Raw genomic sequence first — 23,957 nt, forward strand, 5'->3', positions numbered from 1 at the left:
TTCATTTTCATTTAGTAATGTCTATTCTCTGCAATATGGAAAAAATTACACCAGTTAGGTTTTCAGCCTAAAGCAGTGATTTGAAAACTTTATGTAAGAATCAGCTGGAAGTTTTTAAAAAGCTGTAATGCCAGGCCTCCCCCAAGCCAATCCTGTTAAAATCTATGGGGGTAGGCATCAATATTTTTAGATTTCCCCAGGTATTTCCCATGAACAGCCAAGGCAGAGAACCACTAATGAGTATCATTTACCCAAGTAATGACCGGTGTCTCCATTGAATTCATGGTGTATTCATTGCCATTATCAGTTAGCCCTCTAAGAGGGTTGATTTGATTATCATGATGGTATTTATGGAGCCTAATACAATCATAATCATTGTGAGGCAAGCTAGGACAAGAGTCATGTGGGAGGCAGAGGTCTCATGAACCAGAGGGGAACTTCTATCAGTCGCCAAACCTGAAGGAGCCCAAAGCATTGATCAAAGTCAGAGGTACTGGGCCCTGAAATCAGAGAAATGGAGGATGGAAGCAAAAGTAGTGGATCTGGTGTAAGTGGGGAATAAGCCAGGGAAGTTTTCTTGAATCATTTATCTCTGCAGCTAGATCTTGTGGGCCAGATGCAATAGGATACTTGGGAGGGCCTGCTGTGTTTAAACACAGAGGAACAACAGTAAATAGACCTCCAGATTATTTTAGTCCCTGAGGTGATGATTTTTAGAATGATTTTTTTTTCTAGTCAAGAGATTATTATCATTTTGTCAACAGAACAATCACAGTCATTCATCAAATGTGTTGAGTGCTTTTTCTGTGCTAGGTATATCACTAATTGCTAAGGATACAGAGATTAAATAAGAGACAATCTTATATCTGTCAGAATCCATAACCTAGATGTGGAAACGGATGCATAAATTGAAATCTTTTAAATAAAATGTGGCAAAAAACTATGCCAGATCAAAGTTCCATGCATATGGTGTTAACTTTAATGACATTAACGTTCATCGATTTCATTTTTCTTCTTCCATTTTCTATACTCTGGATTTTGTGTTTTTTGCATATGATGTAAACTAATACTCTGTGGGTTTGCCTTGTTTTTGTCATTTGGGAGATGCACAGAGTGAGCTATAGGAAAGCTATGAAGGGGCTTGAAACTCACACCATTATGATCAATTGGTGCAGTTTCATAAAGCCCGGTCTTGAACATGCTTAGCTGGCTTGTCTTCTTAGCTCTTATGTAATCTTTAAGTCACTTAACTTCCTGAAGAGGAATTGAGTTTTCTTGTTGACCTGTAAAAATAGCAAAATTTATTACTTCATTGCAGAAAACTCCAGACTCTGACATTTGAAAGACTTATTTTTCCTGCACGTATAAATCAAGGTTACCTGCTCTGAATTTTGTAGCCTTAGTATTCTAATAGGGTTCTTGTACAATTTTTGCTAAATAAAGCATTCAGACTCCATGACTGTTCAAAGCCATCTCTGATGGTAAGTGTACACCTTTGCCAAATATTAACCCATAAATATGGTCTCATTTTGTTTAACAAGAGAGAATAATGCATCTCCCTAAGTTTTGAACTCATTAATTCCCCAGGCATTCTATCTAAAAAGCATACTTATTTTTTCTTTGATAACTCACATGCCTGTGTCTGTCAGTTCAATAATTTATATAGAACAGGGAGTTTTAAGCATGGTTATTTCACTGTTGATGTTCATCAATAAATTCATCACATTGTGGGGGAATTTTCATAAAATTGCTTATATCTTGTCTTGATTATTTCTTACTTTGTGACTCAATGATTGGGAACCAGCTGTGAAAGTTGATCACACAAATTGGGTCATTATTGTTATACTCAACTAAATCAGAGTTGAGGAGCCAGGGGGAAAATGTACTCAGGGCATATCATATTGCTCCAAGAATGTAATTCTCTGCAAACCTGGCTGCTGAAACTCTCTGTTTTAACGTGAACTAGTTTTAATATAATAGCTACAGAAACAGCCTGCTGTAACTCTACAACTGGTTTTAGCCACCACCATCATTCACCAACCAGAGCTTGCCAGCTATCCAAAACCTTACTAGTGCCAATGAAATTACTTTCAAAATAATATGTAACATTTATCCTTTTTATAAAAGCCTCCAACCTTCTCTTTTTTCTTCGGACATACTAAAGGCCACCCAGTCTGTGGGTATGTGCTAAATCCAATCTTTGCTTCCCAAATAAAATGTTTTAAATTTAGAGATTAGTCTCTATATTTTATTTGACTTCAACACAGCTATGGGCTGATCTGTAGAACTCAGTATAGAAATCTACTGTCCTGGTCAAGTTTGGTAGAAATACTCTCTTTACAAATCATATCTGTGTTAATTTTGAATCTGCAAGTGAGTGAAATAGGAATTTGCTCTCTCATCTCTTGGAAATTTGATCCAAATCTATACACATTGTGATCAGAGAACAGTGAATGCATGAATAGAATGGTCCCATGAAGTTGAGATCGAGGAGCCATTTTTTGCTGTGAGCTTTCTAATGAGTAAGAAAAACTTGTCTTTAGAGAGAGACTGGAGAGTAGAGCAGACAATACAGAGGTGAGGAGAGGAGAGGCTGTGTGACTCCGGAGAAATGAATGGGGAAAACCTCCTTGAACCTCACTCTAGTTTTCCAAGTCTTGTGAAGCCAGGCTGGGCTTTTGGCTCTGTGCAATTCCTCTGTATCTTCTCAATAAACCCTTTGTATTCGTGTTTACTTAATGGGGATTCTATTCCATTCGCTAAAATAAACTTAAGCCTGAAATTAAACCTGTTGTTTCATTGCATCTGCTTCATTCATATCTCTTATATTCTTTGCAGTTTTTTTTTTTCCAGACACCATTCTCCTATGGCCTTTTCCTATGGTTTCTCTCTCCTTTTCTTGGACAAAGTAGTTCCAGTTGCAGTTTTGACATAATAGAGGGACAGAAGGCCTTCCAGTCTATTCTGGAGGCATCTGGCACTGCTAGCTCACCTGTGGCCAGGCAGAGCTGCTGCCAGCCCATGATGTGCCTTTGTGTGTACTTTTAAAAGATACCCCTTCCTCTAGGTGGACTAAGGCCCACACAGAACATAGGGCTTTCAGGCAGAGCACAGGCTGAATTCAGCCACTCTTCTTCCTTGACTGGGCACCCTTGACAGGTATAATCTTCACAATCTTATGTGGTGGCCGAGTCATGGACCCATACATATCCTCCAGGCAGCTGAGAAAGAAAAAAAAATCCACAAATTAGAGAAAGTGACCCCAGCAGAGTCAATATAGTTGCAAATGTCAGGCTAACAGGAAAGAGCAAAAGCAATATACATCCTCCTTCTTTTCTAAGTGCTCTGGCTGGTGGCCTTAAAAATATAGATTTTCTTTCTTTTCCAATAAAGAAAAATTAAGGCTGGGCGCAGTGGCTCACACCTGTAATCCCAGCACTTTGGGAGGTCAAGGTGGGCAGATCACGAGGTCAGGGGTTCGAGACCAGCCTGGCCAAAATGGTGGAACCCCGTCTCTACTAAAAATACAAAAATTAGCTGGACATGGTGGTGTGTGCCTATAATCCCAGCTACTCAGGAGGCTGAGGCAGGAGAATTGCTTGAACTCAGGAGGTGGAGGTTGCAGTGAGATGAGATCATGCCACTGCACTCCAGCCTGGGTGACAGAGTGAGACTCTGTCTCAAAAAAAAAAAAGAAAAAGTAAAATACAAAAAGGAAGAAGAAAAGAATTACCTGCAGCTCCATCACCTGTGAACAATTTAAATACAGCTGTTATATGTGACTTTATTGCCTATCAAAAAAAGCCGCACTTTCTTAGTGTGGGAGAGATACTCATTATAATCTGATCCCCACTCTGCTCTCCCACATCAGTCTCTCTCCAGTCACTCTCTCTTTGTAGACTCTTCAGTGCTGTTTTGTTTCAAAGCGAGGCTTTCATTTTTCAGCTCCTTTTTCTCACTCAGGTTTACCTTTTATGCCTGTGTACATTTTTGCTGTCTGCCTGTTTATATTCAGAAGTTTTATAACACCTGTTGTAGTTTTAGGAGCTTGTAATTAATAATTTCCTGTTTCCTCATTTAAGTTAAAAATCAATGTCAGATATATGTAGAGATCAGGCATACAGAAAGCGGAATATTACCTGAATTGGAAGAGATCTCAAACTTCAGGCCGTGTACGCTGGGCAGGACTCGCTCTCCAGGTCTAGGGGAAGTCCACTCCAGAAGAAGTTGAGCTATAGGGCTGATACATTTATGCAGAATCACTACTTTACATCCACTGAGAGAGGGGAATCTTCTTACTGTTTGCATGCTTTAAAAAAAATGAGCATCATGTGTTAGTCTACTTTGTATTGCTGTAAAGGAATGCCTGAGGCTGGGTAATTTATAAAGAAAAGAGGTTTATTTGGCTCATAGTTCTGTATAAGAAGCATGGTACCAGCATCTGCTTCGGGAGGGCCTCAGGAAGCTTCCATTCATAGTGGAAGGCAAAGGGGAAGTGGACATATCAAATGGCAGGAGAGAGGGAGCAAGAGAGGGAGGAGGAGGTCCCAGTCTCCTTTAAACAACCTAGCTCTCATGTGAACTGCCAGAATGAGAGCTCACTCATTACCATTGGGATGGCACCAAGCCATTAATGAAAGATCTGCCCCCATGACCCAAACACCTCTCACTAGGCTCATCTCCAACATTGGAGGTCACATTTGAACATGCGATTTGGAGGAGACACACACCCAAATTATATCACATCAGTAGGTGGCAATGAGGTCTGACTCAAGGACATGTATAAACAAAGCTGGGGCTTTACTCGATATTTGTGGAGAGAAAAGCTAGGATGTGGGGGCATCCTGCTAATTTTTCAGGTAGAATCTCAGAGTCATTGTAATTAGGGCGTTAAAGGAAATGTGGTAAGCAGAAGAGAGATGGTCTATGAGAGAAACTTACTATTATATAAACATTCGTTAAAATTATGACAAGATATGAAATGTAAACCAGCACATAGACAAACTATATAAACAGATTGTTTCATAAAAACAACTCTAGGAATGTGTTTGATTCTTTTACTGTCTATTTTTAAGGCATTTTTGTTTTGATATATTACAAACAAATAAATTATAGAGAATAATATAAATGACTCCCATATGCTTATTACACAGCTTGATTGAAGCTCCTGTGTAAAATTTTAAAAATATAGTTTAAATATAAAATGCAGCTTAAAAACAATTCCCAAACACATCAACAATTCATGTTCCTCCAAATACACTTTGGGGATCATGAGCATTGGGCTACGTGGCCAGCAGCCTCTGCGAGGGCTCCCAGTGATCCCTGCTGCCTGGCATTCACACCTTTGCATAACCTCCCCACCTTCAGTGTGGGCTGAGGCTTTTGAAAGTGGAGTCTTATTGGAACACAGCTACACCCATTTGTTTACATGTTGCCCACTGCTACAACGGCAAAGTTGAGTTATTTCAACAGAGACATACATGGCCAGCAGAGTCTAATATATTTAATCTCTGGCCCTTTGCAGGAAAGGTTTTGCTGACCCTTCTAACTCATTATCCCTAATGGCTAGCCATGGCTTCCCAAGAGCCCATTAAGCTATTAAAACGCCAGTGAATCTGTATATTCTACAAGCTTAACTGTCGTGTGAATGAATATGGCTCAAATATAAGTTTTCAAATATACATTGTCAAAAACAAAGTACAAATTAATTTCAAAGCATTAGAGGATTTATGGTAGCTTTTAATCTTTATGTATTTTTTTCAGCTAGGGGATAAATCAAAATACAATTTATATAATTTATATCACATGGAGTCCTGTGAAATGTTTTTGCATTATGGGCTTCATTTTTTTTTTTTTCTTTTAATGGTTGTAAACCATTGATCTAGTTAGACTCTATGGGCCAAGATTACCTTAAAGAAACAGATATCTTAGTCAATTTAAATATTTGAGATTAGTTATACCATGTATGTGGTCATTGATTCCCAGGGCCAAATTCTATTTTACAATAAATATGATGGGTGAAAAATAATAGCTTGAGACGATTAAGATGCAACACTAATAATAATAATTTCCTGAACACTTAGCTTGTGCCAGACACTGTCCTAAGTGTTTTTCATGAATTTACTCCTTTAATCATCATAACATTATGTGGAGTTGTCAGGACATAAAGCCACATGTTAGATTCAGGTTTAGAAACTTATTAATGTTTTAATTTTACAATGTAAAATATTATAGGCTGGGCACAGTGGCTCACACCTGTAATCCCAGCACTTTGGGAGGCTGAGGTGGGCGGATCACTTGAGCCCAGGAGTTCCAGACCAGCTTGGGCAACATGATGAGACCCTGTCTCTACAAAAAATAAAAAATTAGCCAGGTGTGGTGGTGTGCACCTGTAGTCCCAGCTACTCAGGAGGCTGAGGCAGGAGGATCCCTTCAGCCTGGGAAGTCAAGGCTGCAGTGAGCAGTAATACTGTCATTGCACTCCAGCCTGGGTGACAGAGTGAGACCCTGTCTCTAAAAAATAATAATTTTGTTTAAAAATTAAAAACAATTTGTCTTACTAGCTTATATAAAAGGGACCACGTTAATCTTAGTCGTTATCTCAAAAAAAAAAACAAAATTGTTCTCTCTTGTGATGGCTTTTTGGAGAACAAATAAAGAAGAGAAAAAGAAAAAATCACACCTTAACTGGCATACATATTATTAATATGATTTAGCAAAGTTCGGCAACAGAAGAGTCCTCATTTTTTTTATAGTGAAAAGAAGGAAATCACACAAGAGGAAAACTGCCATGACTTATACAGAGGAGTTACAGAGTTAAATTTATTCATATCATATTAGGTTTGTTTGGTTGTTGTTGTTGTTGTTGTTGTTTTTGAGACAGGGTCTCACTCTGTCACTCATGCTGGAGTGCAGTGGTGCAATCTCAGCTCACTGCAGCCTTGACTTCTCAGCTCACACAATCTTCCCACTTCAGCCTCCCAAGTAGCTGGGACCACAGGTGCACACCACCATACCTGGCTAATTTTTGTATTTTTTGTATAGATAGGGTTTTGCCATGTAGCCCAGGCTGGTCTGGAACTCCCGGGCTCAGATGATCTACACACCTCGGCCTCTCAAAGGGCTTAGATTACAGGCATGAGCCACCATGCCTGGCCAGTTTTGCCTTTACTTAATCAAGTGTTAGTACCATTTCCATTTTGTCACCTACTCAAAATAAGACATTTACATCAACTGTTTATCGATAAAGTACCTGTAGTTTCTACATCACTCTTTTGCCTTCAAGTTTCCTTAGCTGATTCCTTTTTAACCAAGAATGGACAAAAAACAAACAAAAAAACCCAGAAATATAATTTTTTAGCTCCTCTCTTTTTTTTTCTGTAAGAAAAGGAAGGTGTGTTTTAAAATTCCTTAATAGTTACTGATATTATCTTAATTTTTCCAGAAGTGAGAAGCTGAGGCAAGAGGAGGCCAAGTAACTTGTATAAAGTTCTATGATCACCAAGAAGCAGAAATCAGGGTAGGCTCTTAACCTATGCTGCCTCTTATCATGTACAGGAAGATTTTATTCTGAACCCTTAAGGATATAGCTAGGAGATTTTTTTAATGTTACCATCGAGACTTCAATGTCAGGGTTGGGGATGAAGTCAAGAAGAGATATTTCATAATAAATGGTACAACTGAAATAAAATTGCGGTTGCATCCTGCAGTAAAATTAGAGTATATGAATTATTTTCCATTCTGGCTTTGGCTGCTTATCCTTTAGTCATTCTTTCCAGGGCCATTCTGTGTAAGTCAGGCTTCCTCAGCGAAAGCAGAGGGTCATGGTGGGGGAAAACAGGCTCTATATTCAGATAGACTTGGGGGTAGGTGGGAGTCCTGGATCCACACTTAATACTTCTGTATCATTTACAAGTGATTCATTTGGCATCTGTTTCTTTCATTTGTAATGTGGAGAGATACCTATTTCTGAAAGTTGTTTGAAATTTAAATGGGATTGTGGTCCTGACTGTTAATAAATACTTATTTCCCTTCTTTTAGTGCTGTGCTTCAAAGTCACCTATGCTTATTAAGTACACTCATGCTTGGGTGTACATTATGTTGTACGAGTCTGTCATAAGGAGTATTTTTTCTTCCTTGACTAAAGGAGTCTTTTGAGAACTACTTGCTTAGGGCATAGAACTTGAGGGCTGGAAGTATCAGGTTGAATCACATGAAATAGCTGATTTGTGACGATTTTTGAACCAAACAAATCTCATTTTCATCTGGGCCAATATTATACCTTAGGAAAACACAAAAGAGGGTAGCTATATGGTCAAATGTCATACTACTAGCTAATTATAAAACTGCACATAAAACTTGGTGGTCTTGGCTTCTGGCTAATATACATATAGATTTTATTTAAGACTGGTCTTATTGCCAATAAAGTACCAATAAGGTGTTGCATTGAATATTTGCAAACCTGCTTAGTGCTTGGCTCCTCTGCTGGGTGTCAGTTATAAAAAGGTGAAGAAGAGCTTGTATCTGTGTGTGAGCCACAGATCTGAGCACAGCCACAATATTCCAAGGCCAAGATGTCAGCTCTATTGGATGTTCTAAGTGCTATAGGTGCAACCAGGAAGGAGTGATTAGTTTCCCTAGGAACAAATGGGAAGGACTGGTTCATTCTATTAATACTTTACATGTGATGAGTCTTGCTCTAGCTAAGCCCTCTTATCCTGTATCTCATTCAGCAGATATTCATGGAGCACCATCTATATGACAAACATTATGGAATGTTGGTAGTGGGATAATAAGAATGAACATTTATAGAATACTTAGACTATGCCAGGTACCATTCTATGGACTTCACAGATATTAATTAATTTAATTTCCACAATAACCCTAAGAAAGTAGTATCATATTGTCATCATATCATTTTTATAGATGAGGAACTGTTAAGTAACATGGCCAAAATTATACAGCTGGTAAGTAGGGAAGGCAGCATGTGAACCAGGAAGCCTGCCTCTATAGCATGTGCTCGTAACTGTGCTATGTGACCTATTTACTTAAAAAGGTGAATAATGTCATTCTCAAAGTATATTGAGCTAAGGAGAGAGGTATGATGAAAGGGAGATAATAATCATTATGATGAGTCTTTTCCTTAAAAAGTTGAAGTGAAGGCACCTCTCTTTTCATAAAACATTAAAGTAATTTCTCAAAAACCTGACCTGGAGTGTGGCCCTTTCAAGAGACAGCCTGGGAAGTCAGAGAGACAGGTCCTTGTCCTTCCAAGGAGCTTTAAAATATGAAGATGCTTAAACTCATCAAAAAGTTAAATGTAGAGTTCCCACATGACCCAGAAATTATTTTCCTAGGTATGTAGCCAAGAGAAACAAAAATATGCATTCACACACAACTTACACATGAATGTTCATAGTAGTATTATTCGTAATCATCAAAAATTAGCATGTGCCTGTCAATAGATAAATGGATAAACAAAATTAGCATCTACATACAATGAAATATCATTTAGTCTTAAAAAGGAATGAGGGGGCTGGCAAGATGGCCAAATAGGAATAGCTCCAATCTGCAGCTCCAAGCGAGTTCAATGCAGATGGCAGGTGATTTCTGCATTTCCAACTGAGGTACCCAGCTCATCTCATTGGGACTGGTTAGACAGTGGGTGCAGCCCATGGAGGGTAAGCAGAAGCAGGGTGGGCCATCACCTCACCTGGGAAGTGCAAGGGGTCCAAGAACTCCCTCCCCTAGCCAAGGGAAGCCGTGAGGGACTATGCCATGTGGAACAGTGCATTCAGGCCCAGATACTAGGCTTTTTCCACCATCTTCGCAACCCGCAGACCAGGAGATTCCCTCAGGTACCTGCCTACACCACAAGGGCCCTAGGTTTCAAGCACAAAACTGGGCGGCCCTTTGGGCAGACACCAAGGTAGCTGCAGGAGTTTTTTTCATACCCCAGTGGGGGCTGGAACACCAGTGAGACAGAACCATTCACTTCTCTGGAAAAAGGGCTGAAGCCAGGGAGCCAAGTGGTCTAGCTCAGTGGACCCCACCCCCATGGAGCCCAGCAAGCTAAGATCCACTGGCTTGAAATTCTCACTGCCAGCACAGCAGTCTACAGTTGACCTGGGATGCTGCAGCTTGGTGGGGGAAGGGGTGTCTGCCATTACTGAGGCTTGAGTTGGTGATTTTCTTCTCACAGTGTAAACAAAACTGCTGGGAAGTTCAAACTGGGTGGAGCCCACTGCAGCTCAGCAAAGCCGCTGTAGTCAGATTACCTCTCTAGATTCCTCCTATCTGGGCAAGGCATCACTGAAAGAAAGGCAGCAGCCCCAGTCAAAAGCTTATAGATAAAACTCCCATCTCCCTGGAACAGAGCACCTGGGGGAAGGGGCGGCTGTGGGCCCAGCTTCAGCAGACAAACATTCCTGCCTGCTGGCTCTGAAGAGAGTGGCGTATCTCCCAGCACAGCGCTCAAGCTCTGCTGAGGGACAGAATGCCTCCTCAAGTGGGTCCCTCACCCCCATGCCTCCCGACTGGGAGACATCTCCCTGCAGGAGTCGAAAGACACCTCATACGAGAGAGCTCCGGCTGACATCTGGCGGGTGTCCCTCTGGGATGAAGCTTCCAGAGGAAGGAACAGGCAGCAATACTTGCTCTTCTGCAGCCTCCGCTGATGATATCCAGGCAAACAGTGTCTGAAGGGGACCTCCAGCAAACTCTAGCAGACCTGCAGCAGAGGGGCCCGACTCTTAGAAGGAAAACTAACAGAAAGGAATAGCATTGACATCAACAAGAACTTGCACACAAAAACTCCATCTGAAGGTCACTAGCACCAAAGACCAACAGTAGATAAATCCATGAAGATGAGGAAAAACCAGTGTAAAAAGCAGAATATTCCAAAAACCAGAATGCCTCTTCTCCTCCAAAGGATCACAACTCCTTGCCAGCAAGGGAAGTAAACTGGATGGAGAATGAGTTTGACAAATTGACAGAAGTAGGCTTCAGAAGGTGGGTAAAAACAAACTCCTCTGAGCTAAAGGGGCATGTTCTAACCCAATGCAAGGCAGCTAAGAACCTTGAAAAAAGGTTAGAAGAATTGCTAACTAGAATAACCATTTGGGAGAAGAACAAAAATGACCTGATGGAGCTGAAAAACACAGCATGAGAACTTCGTGAAACATAAACAAGTATCAATAGCTGAATCAATCAAGTAGAAGAAAGGGTATCAGAGATTGAAGATCAACTTAATGAAATAAAGCTTGAAGACAAGATTAGAAAGAAAAAAAATGAAAAGGAATGAATGAAGTGTCCAAGAAATATGGGACTATGTGAAAAGACCAAACCTACGTTTGATTGGTGTACCTGAAAGTGATGGGGAGAATGGAACCAAGTTGGAAAACACTCTTCAGGATATTAGCCAGGAGAACTTCCCCAACCTAGCAAGATGGGCCAACGTTCAAGTTCAGGAAATACAGAGGATACCACAAAGATACTCCTTGAGAAGAGCAACCTCAAGACACATAATCCTCAGATTCATCAAGGTTAAAATGAAGGAAAAAATGTTAAGGGCAGCCAAAGAGAAAGGTTGGGTTATCCACAAAGGGAAGCCCATCAGACTAACAGCAGATCTCTCTGCAGAAACCCTACAAGCCAGAAGAGAGTGGGGGCCAATACTCAACGTTCTTAAAGAAAACAATTTTCAACCCAGAATTTCATATCCAGTCAAACTAAGCTTCATAAGTGAAGGAAAAATAAAATCATTTACAAACAAGCAAATGCTGAGAGGTTTTATCACCATCAGGCCTGCCTTACAAGAGCTCCTGAAGGAAACAGTAAACATGGAAAGGAAAAACCGGTACCAGCCACTGCAAAAATATACCAAATTGTAAGGACCATTGACACTATGAAAAAACTGCATCAACTAATGGGCAGTATAACCAGCTAGCATCATAATGACAGAATCAAATTCACACATAACAGTATTAACCTTAAATGTAAATGGGCTAAATGCCCCAATTAAAAGACACAGACTGGAAAATTGGATAATGAGTCAAGACCCATCAGTGTGCTGTATTCAGGAGACCCATCTCACATGCAAGGACACACATGGGCTGAAAATAAAGGGATGGAGGAATATTTACCAAGCAAATGGAAGGGAAAAAGGCAGGGGTTGCCATCCTAGTCTCTGATAAAACAGACTTTAAACCAACAAAGATGAAAAAAGATAAAGAAGGGCATTACATAATGGTAAAGGGATCAATGCAACAAGAAGAGCTAACTATACTAAATATATATGCACTCAATACAGGAGCACCCAGATTCACAAAGCAAGTTCTCTACAAAACTCTCCACCCCAAATCAACAGAATATACATTCTTCTCAGTACCACATTGCACTTATGCTGAAATTGACCACATAATTGGAAGTAAAAAATGCCTCAGCAAGTACAAAATCATGGAAATCATAACAGTCTCTCAGACCGCAGTGCAATCAAATTAGAACTCAGGATGAAGAAACTCACTCAAAACCGCACAACTACATGGAAACTGAACAACCTGCTCCTGAATGACTACTGGATAAATAACGAAATTAAGGTGGAAATAAATAAGTTCTTTGACACCAATGAGAAGAAAGACACAATGTACCAGAATCTCTGGGACACAGGTAAAGCAGTGTTTAGAGGGAAATTTATAGCACCAAATGCCCATAGGAGAAAGTGGGAAAGATCTAAAATCGACACCCTAGCATAACAATTAAAAGAACAAATTTTGTTATTTTGCAAAGAGCAAACAAATTCAAAAGCTAGCAGAAGACCAAAAATAACTAAGATCGGAGCAGCACTGAAGAAGATAGAGACATGAAAAATCCTTAAAAATCAGTGAATCCAGGAGCTGATTTTTTGAAAAGATTAACAAAATAGACCACTAGCCAGACTAATAAAGAAGAAAAGAGAGAAGAATCAAATAGACACAATAAAAATAATAAAGGGGATCTCACCACTGATCCCACAGAAATACAAACTACCATCAGAGAATATTATAAACACCTTTATGCAAATGAACTAGAAAATCTAGAGGAAATGGATGAATTACTGGACATATACACCCTCTCCAGACTAAACCAGGAAGAAGTAAAATCTCTGAACAGACCAATAACAAGTTCTGAAATTGAGGCAGTAACTAATACCCTACCAACAAAAAAAGCCCAGGACCAGACAGATTCACGGCTGAACTCTACAAGAGATACAAAGAGGAGCTAGTACCATTCCTTCTGAAACTATTCCAAACAATAGAAAAAGAGGGACTCCTCCCTAACTCATTTTATGAGGCAGCATGATCCTGATACCAAAACCTGGCAGAGACACAACAAAAAAAGAGAATTTCAGGCCAATATCCCTGAAGAACATTGATGTGAAAGTCCTCAATTAAATACTGGCAAGCTGAATCCAGCAGCCCATCAAAAAGCTTACCCACCACGATTAAGTTGGCTTCATCACTAGGATGCAAGGCTAGTTCAACGTACACGAAACAATAAACGTAATCCATCACATAAAGAGAACCAACGACAAAAACCACATGATTATCTCAATAGATGCAGAAAAGGTCTTCAATAAAATTCAACACATCTTCATGCTAAAAACTCTCAATAAACTGGGTATTGATGGAATGTATCTCAAATAATAAGAGCTATTTATGACAAACCCACAGCCAATATCATACTGAATGGGCAAAACCTGGAAGCATTCCCTTTGAAAACCGGCACAAGACAAGGGTGTCTCACCACTCCTATTGAACATACTATTGTAAGTGCTGGCCAGGGCAATCAGGCAAGAGAAAGAAATAAAGCATATTCAAATAGGAAGAGAGGAAGTCAAATTGTCTCTGTTTGCAGATAACATGATAGTATATTTAGAAAATCCGATCGTCTCAGCCCCAAATCTCCTTAAGCTGATAAGCAACTTCAGCAAACTCTCAAGATATAAAAATCAATGTGCAAAAATCACAAGCATTCCTATATACCAATAACAGACAAACAGAGAGCCAAATCATGAGCGAACTCCCCTTCACAATTGCTACAAAGAGAATAAAATAATGAGAAATCCACCTTACAAGGGATGTGAAGGACCTCTTCAAGCAGAACTACAAACCACTGCTCAAGGAAATAAGAGAGGACACAAACAAATGGAAAAACATTCCATGCTCATGGATAGGAAGAATCATTATTGTGAAAATGGTCATACTGCCCAAAGTAATTTATAGACTCAATGCTATCCCCATCAAGCTATCATTGACTTTCTTCACAGAATTGGAAAAAACTACTTTAAAGTTCATATGCAACCAAAAAGGAGCCCATATAGCCAAGACAATCCTAAGGAAAAAAAAAAAAGCTGGAGGCATCATGCTACCTGACTTCAAACTATATTATAACACTACAGAACCAAAACAGCATGATACTGGTACCAAAACAGATATATAGACCAATGGAACAGAACTGAGGCCTCAGAAATAATGCCACTTATCTACAACCATCAGATCTCTGAGAAACCTGACAAAAACAAGCAATGGGGAAAGGATACCCTATTTAATAAATGGTGCTGGGAAAACTGGCTAGCCATATGCAGAGAACTGAAACTGGACCCCATCCTTACACTTTATACAAAAGTTAACTCAAGATGGATGAAAGACTTAAATGTAAGACCTAAAACCACAAAGACCCTAGAAGAAAACCTAGACAATACCATTCAGGACATAGGCATGGGCAAAGCCTTCATGTGTGAAACACCAAAAGCAATGGCAACAAAAGCCAAAATTGACAAATGGGATTTTATTAAACTAAAGAGCTTCTGCACAGCAAAAAAAACTATTATCAGAATGAATAGGCAACCTACAGAATGGGAGAAAAATTTTGCAACCTATCCATCTGACAAAGGGCTAATATCCAGAATCTACAGGAACTTAAACAAATTTACAAGAAAAAAACAACCCTATCCAAAAGTGGGTGAACAATATGAACAGACACTTCTCAAAAGAAGACATTTATGTGGCCAAAAAACTTACAAAAAAATGCTTATCATCAGTGATCATTAGAGAAATGCAAATTAAAACCACAAGGAAATACCATCACACACCAGTTAGAATGGTGACCATTAAAAAGTCAGGAAACAACAGATGCTGGAGAGGATATGGAGAAATAGGAATGCTTTTATAGTGTTGGTGGGACCATTAGTTCAACCATTGCGGAAGACAGTGTGGCAATTTCTCAAGGATCTAGAAACAGAAATACCATTTGACCCAGCAATCCCATTACTGGGCATATACCCAAAGGAGTATAAATCATTCTAGTATAAAGACACATGTACATGTATGTTTATTGCAGCACTGTTAACAATAGCAAAGACTTGGAACCAACCCCAATGCCCATCAATGATGGACTGGATAAAGAAAATATGACACTTGTACACCATGGAATACTATGCAGCCATAAAAAAGGATGAGTTCATGTCCTTTGCAGGGATATGGATGAAAGCAGAAACCATCATTCTCAGCAAACTAACACAGGAACAGAAAACCAAACACTGCATGTTCTCACTCATAAGTGGGAGTTGAGCAATGAGAACACATGGACACAGGAAGGGGAACATCACACACCAGGGCCTGTCTGGGGGTGGGGGTCTAGGGGAGGGATAGCATTAGGAGAAATACCTAATGTAGATGACAGGTTGATGGGTGCAGCAAACCACCATGGCACGTGTATACCTATATAACAAATCTGCACATTCTGCACATGTATCCCAGAACTTAAAGTATATTTAAAAAAAAAAAGGAATGAAATACTGACACATGCTACAACATGGTTGAAACTTCAAAATATTATGTCAAGTCAAAGAAACCAATCACAAAATGTTACATATTGTATTGTTCTATCTATATGAAATGTCCAGAATAGACCAATTCGAAGATACAGAAAGTAGGTTAAAATGTCCGGAAAGTGAGTCTCTCTAAAGAGATCTAACGTAGATTGCCTGGGACTGTGGGTCAGGTGTGAGACTGGAGAATGAGGAGTGACTCTTAAAGTGTATTGGTTTCTTTTTTGGAGTGCTGAAAATGTGTTAAAATTTAATTTTAGTGATGGTTGCAAAATTCTGTGAATATACTAAAAACTGTCGATTTGTACACTTTGAATGAATAAATTATACAGTATGTGAATTATATGTCAATAAAGCTGTTAAAAAAGCGATGGCAGCCAGGCATGGTGGCCCATGCCTGTAATCTCAGCACTTTGGGAGGCTGAGGCAGGAGGATCACGTGAGGTCAGGAGTTTCAGATCATCCTGGGCCACATGGCAACATCCAGTTTCTACAAAAAGTTTAAAAATTAGCTGGGTGTGGTAGCATGTGCCTATAGTCCTAGCTACTCAGGAGGCTGAGGTGAGAGGATCTCTTGAGCCCAGGAGATTGAGGCTGCAGTGAGCCATGAACATGCTACTGCACTCCAGTCTGGGTAACAGAACAAGAGTCTTCTCCAAAAAAAAAAAAAAAAAAAAAAAAAAAGACAGAAAAGAAAGAAAGAACAAAAGAATGAAAGAAAGAAAGAAAGAAAAAGGAGAAAGAAAGAATAAAAGAATGAAAGAAAGAAAGAAGGAAAGAAAGAGAACAACAAACAAAAAAACAATGGCAAGCTGGGCATGACGGTGCATACCTGTGGTCTCAGCTACTCCAGAGGCAGAGGGAAAAGGATTACTTGAGTTCAGGAGTTCGAGACTAACCTGAGCAACATAGTGAGACCCTATCTCTTAAAAAAATTCAATCAATTAAGTTTTTAAAAAAGCAATGACAGAAATAAACACACACACACACACACACACACACACACACGTACATACACAGACTGTCAGATGCCTAGGCCACACTGCAGAGCTGCAGATTCCTAATACATAGAGATATATTTAAGAATCATTGCCAAGGATGAGAACCAAGATAGCATTTAAAATTTTTATTTATGGAGTTTTGATTGGAAGGTCCATTTTTTTACACTAGCCTCACCTAAAAATGATTAAGTATTCATATTTTTGTATGATAAATATAGCAATAGTAAGAAATAATTTTAAAATATTTGTAAGTATTTTCATATAAATTTAAATCTCATCCCACCTCAAGCCCTGTGAGGTTAGAATGGTGGGAGACCTCTGTGGGGGCGGAGGGAGGCATCTGACTCTGCTCTTCACCTCTGGAGACATGGGCCCAGGTGCTAAGACCTCGGGTGCTGAGTGCCAAATAATTATATTTTCAGTTCATGGCACATTATCATTGTACGTCCATGCAATATTGGGAGGCCTCTCTTGTTTTTTCTATGAGAGTTCACACCAGGGAGAAATCATGTATGCACTGCCTGTGGTAAAGCCTTCAGTCATAGCTCAACCGTTACTCAGCATCAGATAATTCAATTTTCATGCTATTAATATTTTCATACCTTAGTCACATTTGGAGAATTCGCATGGGAATAAAATTCCATTACTGCAATGAATGTGAAAAAGCCATCAGTCAAAGAAACTACCTTGTTTAGTATCAAATTCATGCCATGCAAAAAGATTATAAATGTAATAAACGTGTATTTGCATGAGGAGATTCAGTCGTAACCCAATGCTCATTCAACATCAAAGAATCTATGTCTAAGAGAAGTTATTTGAGTGTAGTAAATGGCGAATCTTTCAATAGGAGTTTAACTAGTCTTTGTCATATCAGAATATCCATAGTAGACAAGAATTTGACGTAATGCAAATGGAAAACTTGACACCACATTTCAGGCTTTACCCAGCATTAAAATAATGGAAAGAAAATTGTTGATTATTTATTTATGAAATTGTTAATACATAGTCCCAATCTTTATCATTGCACAAGAATCTAGGGGTGACTTGGTAAATGCAGTGCCATTTTCTCATGGCATTCCTTTATTTAATATGTGTTCTAAGTAGGTACGTTTATTTTTACTTTTTTATTATAATAATTTTGATATTAAAAAGAACAGAGATGGGGTCTCACTTTGTTGCCCAGGCTGGTCTTGAACTCCTGGCCTCAAGTGATCTTCTCACCTTGTCCTCCCAAAGTGCTGGGGTTACAGGCGTGAGTCGCTGTGCCAGGCCTATTTTATTTATAGAACTAATTTAAGCTGTTTTTATTTTAATATTCCCTATAAACATTTTTATTTTTCTTGAAATTCGTTCTTAGTGTTCACAACTTCCATAAGATACTGCTAATGCACCAATATTAAAACACATCAAGATAAGTAGCTCATTTAGCTTTTTCTGCTGTTCTTGGCCCAAGTTCTCTCCAAAACCAACTCTTAGGCTTACTCTTTACTAGGGACCCTATGTTATTGCTTTACAGCCACAACACTTGGATGCCTGTTTATTGATTTCTCCATTATCTTAAGCACCTTTAGAAGATTTAGAAGATTCCTAGTTTTAAGCGTTTCACCAGCAAGTTATTCCATACCTAGTTGATGTTGCTGGTCTGATGTCTTATTTCCTAAAGTGAAGCATCTTTTTAAAAAAAGAATTGGATTTGAAATATATCCAGTCCAATATAAGTATGAATATAAGTAAGTGTTCTCTCTTCTGAGTTTGTAGCAGGCAGCCAAACATTTTCGAATGATGCCTAAGATTTTAGTTGCCTTGTGTGCATCCGCAGCCTGCAAAGAGAGATGATAAGGACATTAGGGAGCCAACAAGACTTCTGGTAACCTCACTACATACATCCAGTGCCTATTCTGCATACCTAAGCTTAGAGTTCTTTTATGCACCTCTAAGGCGAGCAAAAATGCTCAGATCTGCTTTTGGTAGGGTAAACATAAAGAACATACACAGGCTGGGTGCGGTGGCTCACATCTGTAATCCCAGCACTTTGGGAGGTCGAGGTAGGTGGATCACGAGGTCAGGAGATGGAGACAATTCTGGCCAACATGGTGAAACCCCGTCGATACTAAAAATACAGAAATTAGCCAGGCATGGTGGCACGCGCCTGTAGTCTCAGCTACTCAGGAGGCTGAGGCAGAAGAATAGCTTGATCCTGGCAGGCCGAGGTTGCAGTGAGCCGAGATCGCCACTGCACTCCAGCCTGGCCAAGACTCCTTCTCAAAAGAAAACAAAAACATACATAAAAAATCAGCATCATAAGGGAACGTAGCCTTTCAACAGAGATGATGCTGTTATTACGTTAATCTCAGAGACAGTATTTCAAGAGAGTGGCAAGTCTGTTCCTGGTAAAATTTTAACCATTAGGATTGCAGATAAATGTTTGAATTCTCCCCCACCCCCACACCAACCAGTCTTCCCTCATCAATCCAGGACAGTATTTGAAGTGTGGGGGCTTTGTGTTGGTTGTTTATCCATTATCACATTTTTGTATTTTAATAGTCTACAGGCCATATAAAAGAACATGGCTTGTTGATTGATAAAAGGGATTATAGATGTTGGCTCAAGTTCAGGGCCACCATCATATACCTAACAAGAGCTCATGCTCCTTTAGGTAATGTCAAATCATTTTGTATTTTTCCATCTTAAGCTTTACAACATTTTGTGAATAAGACAATTGTTATTTAAAATTCTAGTTGTTAATCCAGGCTTTCACAGTTCAGATGTTATAATATTTGCTAGGGACCCTCAACAGATATGTAAAAATATATTGCTCACTCTATAATCCTCCTTTACAAAAGGTGTCACAGAGGGAGTCCACCCATGGTGATATTAGGGGCAATATCATCATCTCCTTTGGATATTATGAATAATGTCACAGAGGTGACATATTGTCACCTCATTATGTGACATAATGTCACATAATGTCACATAATGTCCACCCATGGGGATATTTGTAGCAATATAATTATCTCTCATGAATATTATGAATAATGTCACAAAGGGTGACCACCCATGGTGATATTAGGGGCAATGTCATCATCCGCCATGGATATTATGAATAATGTCACTAAGGGTGTACCCCTCCTGTGATATTAGGAATAATATAATCTTTTTTGGATATTGTGAATAATAGTATCACCAAGGATGTACACCTTGTATGACATTAGAAAGAATATAATCTCCTTCCTTGGATATTATGAATAATAGCATCACCGAGGGTGTACATTCCATGGGATATTACAAGTAACATCATCTACTCCTTTGGATTTTACGAACAATAGCATCACAGAGGGTGTACCCATGCAATATGAGGAGTAACATCATCTCCTCCCTTGGATATTACAAATAATAGCATCACAGAGGGTGTACATCCCATGTGATATTAGAAGTAACATGATCTCCTCCCATGGATATGAAGAATAATAGCATCACAAAGGGTGTAAGTCCCATGCGATATTAGGAGTAACATTATATCTTTCCTTGTATATTACAAATAATAGTATCACAGAGAATATACACCTGTTCAATATTAGGAGTAACATCATCTCCTTTTCTAAATATTATGAATAATAGTGTCACAGAGGGTGTACACCCCATGCAATATTAGCAGTAACATCATCTCCTTTCTGAGACATTATGAATAATAGTATCACGAAGGGTGTACACCCCATGCAATATTAGGAGTAACATCATCTCCTCCCTTAAATATTACAAATAATAGTATCACAGAGGGTGTACACTGCATGTGATATTAGAAGTAACATAATCTCTTCCCTTAAATGTTACGAATAATAGTATCACAGAGGGTGTACACCGTGTGTGATATTAGAAGTAACATCATGACCTCCCTTGGATATTATGAAGAATAGTATCACCGAGGGTATACACCCCATGCGATATTAGCAGTAACATCATCTCCTCCCATGGATATTCGGAATAGTATCACAGAGGGTGTAAACCTCCTGTGATATTAGAAGTAATATCATCTCCTCCGTTGGATATTACAAATAGTATCACAGAGGGTGTACACTCCCTGTTTTATTAGGAGTAATTCCTCTTCTCCATTGGATGTTATAAATATTATCACAGAGGGCGTACACCCACTACGATATTAGGAGTAATATCATCTCCTCATTAGGCTATTACGAGGAGTATCATAGAAAGTGTACACCCCCTGCGATATTGGGAGCAGTATAATTTCCTCCCTTGGATATTATGAATAATATTACAGAGGGTGTACACAGAAAGTGTGTACAATATTAAGAGTAATATCATCTTCTCCCTTGGATATTATGAATAATATCACAAAAAGTGTACACCCACTACTATATTAGGAGTAATATCTCCTTCCTTGGATATTACAAATAATATCACAAAGGGTGTACAACCACTGAGACATTAGGGGTAATGTCATCTCCTCCCTTGGATATTACAAATATAATCACGGAGGGTGTACACACAGGGTGCGTGGGATATTAGGAGTAATATCACCTCCTTCCTTGCCTATTACAAATAATATCACAGAGGATGTACATCCACTGCGATATTAGAAGTAATATCTCCTTTTTTGGATATTATGAATAATATTACAGAGGGTGTACATCCACTGCGATATCAGGAGTAATGTCATCTCCTCCCTTGGACATCAAGAATAATATCACAGAGGGTGTACGCCCACTGCGATATTAGGAATAATGTCATCTCGTCCCTTGGACATCATTACCAATATATCACAGAGGATTTACGCCCACTGAGATATTAGGAGTAATGTCATCTCCTCCCTTGGACTTTATTACGAATAATATCACAGAGAGTGTATGTCCATTGCTATATTAGGAGTAAGGTCATCTCCTCCCTTGGACATTATTACGAATAATATCACAGAGGGTGTTCGTCCACTGCGATATTAGGAGTAATGTCATCTCCTCCCTTGGACATCATTATGAATAATATCAGAGAGGGTTTAAGCCTACTGTGATATTAAGAGAAATGTCATCTACTTTATGGACATCATTACGAATAATATCACGGAGGGTGTATGCCCACTGCGATATTATAAGCCTACTGAGATATTAGGAGTAATGTAATCTCCTGCCTTGGACATGATTATGAATTATATAACAGAGGGTGTACGCACACTGAGGTATTAGAAGTAATGTTTTCTCCTCCCTTGGACATCATTATGAATAATATCGCAAAGGGTGTACGTTCACTGTGATATTAGAAGTAATGTCACCTCCTTTCTTGAAAATCATTATGAGAAATGTCACGGAGGGTGTACGCCCACTGTGATATTAGAAGTAATATCATCTTTTTTCTTGGACATCATTACGAATTATATCATGGAGGGTCTACACCCACTGCAATAGTAGTAATAATATCATCTTTCCCCTTGGATATTACGAATTATATCACAGAGGGTGTACACACAGCGTGTTTATGATATTAGGAGTAACATCATTTCCCCCGTTGGATATTACGAATAATATCACAGAGGATGTACACCCCTTGCGATATTAGGAGTAACATCATCTCCCCCCTTAAAAATTATTAATAATATCACAGAGGGTGTACACCCCTGAGATATTAGGAGTAATATCATCATCCCCCTTGGGTATTATGAAGAATATCACAGAGGGTGTGTACACACAGGGTGTTTACATTATTATAAGTAATATCATCTCCCCCTGAGATATTGCAAATAATATCACAGAGGGTGTACACCACCTGCTATATTACAAGGAGTAACGTCATCTCCCACCTGGGATATCAAGAAGAATCTCACAAAGAGGGTACAGCCCCTATGATATTATTAGGAGTAATGTCACCTCCGTTCTGAAATATTACAAAGAATCCCGCAGAGGGGGTACACCCCTGCAATATTATTAGGAGTAATATCATCTCTTCTCCACTGGGATATTACAAAGAATCTCACAGAGGGGTACACACCCTGCGAAGTAATATTCTCTCCCCCCTTGAATATTACAAATAATCTCACAAAAGTTATACACCCTCTGTGAAGTAATATTATGTCTCCTCTTGAATATTACACATAATATCACGGAAGGTTTACACCCCTTGCAAAGTAATATCATGTTTCCCCTTAAATATTACGAATAATACCGCAAAGGGTGTACACCTCCTACGATATCAGAAGCATTATCACCTCCCGTTTTGCATATTACGAATAATACCACGGAGGGTGACCACGCCCTGCACTATTATAAGTAATATCATGCCCCCCTTGGATATTACAAATAACACCATGGAGGGTGTACACCTTCTGCAATATTGGGAGTAATGTCATGACCCCTTAGATATTGTGAATAATACCATGAAGGATGTACACTCCCTGCGCTATTGGAAGTAATATCATGTCCCCCCTTGAATATTACAAATAATGTCATGGAGAATGTGCACGCCCTGTGAAGTAATATTATGTTTCCCCTTAGCTATTACAAATAATATCATGGAGAGTGGACACCCTCCACAAAGTAATACCATGTTTCCCCTTGGATATTACAAATAATACCATGAAGGGTGTACAACCCCTGCAATATCAGGCATAATATCATGTTCCCCCTTGGATATTATGAATAATATCACAGAGAATGTACCCCTTGCGATATTAGGAGTAATATAATGTCCCGCCTTGGATATTAAGAATAATAGCACGGAGAGTGTACACCCCCTGCGAGATTAGAAGTAATATGTCCTCCCCAGATATTAGAAATAATACCAAAAAGTGTGTACACCCCCTGCGATATAAGGAATAATATCACCTCGCCCCTTGGTTATTATGAATAACAATACAGAGGGTGTACATTCCCTGCGATATTTGGAGTAATTCGTTATTATGAATAAAATTACGGAGGGTGTACACCGCCTGTGATATTGAAGGTAATATCATCCTCTCTTCCCCTGGATATTACAAACAATAACACAGGGGGGTGTACACTCCCTGTGATATTGGGGATAATGTCGTCTTCTATTTTCCTGGGTATTATGAACTATAATACAGGGGGGTGTACACAATCTGCGAT

At 39.2% G+C, this 23,957-nt stretch overlaps 1 long non-coding RNA gene across 1 annotated transcript; it reads right to left on the bottom strand.

The window, feature by feature from the left end:
• Positions 1 to 1,152: 1,152 nt before the first annotated feature.
• Positions 1,153 to 18,684, bottom strand: LOC129060393 (uncharacterized). The gene is made up of 3 exons (XR_008527078.2): positions 18,494 to 18,684; positions 4,140 to 4,309; positions 1,153 to 1,283 (listed from the first exon to the last, which is right to left on the bottom strand). It is a non-coding gene; the product is annotated as an uncharacterized LOC129060393 (long non-coding RNA).
• Positions 18,685 to 23,957: the final 5,273 nt, after the last annotated feature.

This window comes from Pongo abelii, chromosome 6, assembly GCF_028885655.2.
Source record: "Pongo abelii isolate AG06213 chromosome 6, NHGRI_mPonAbe1-v2.0_pri, whole genome shotgun sequence".
Lineage (NCBI taxonomy): Eukaryota > Metazoa > Chordata > Mammalia > Primates > Hominidae > Pongo > Pongo abelii.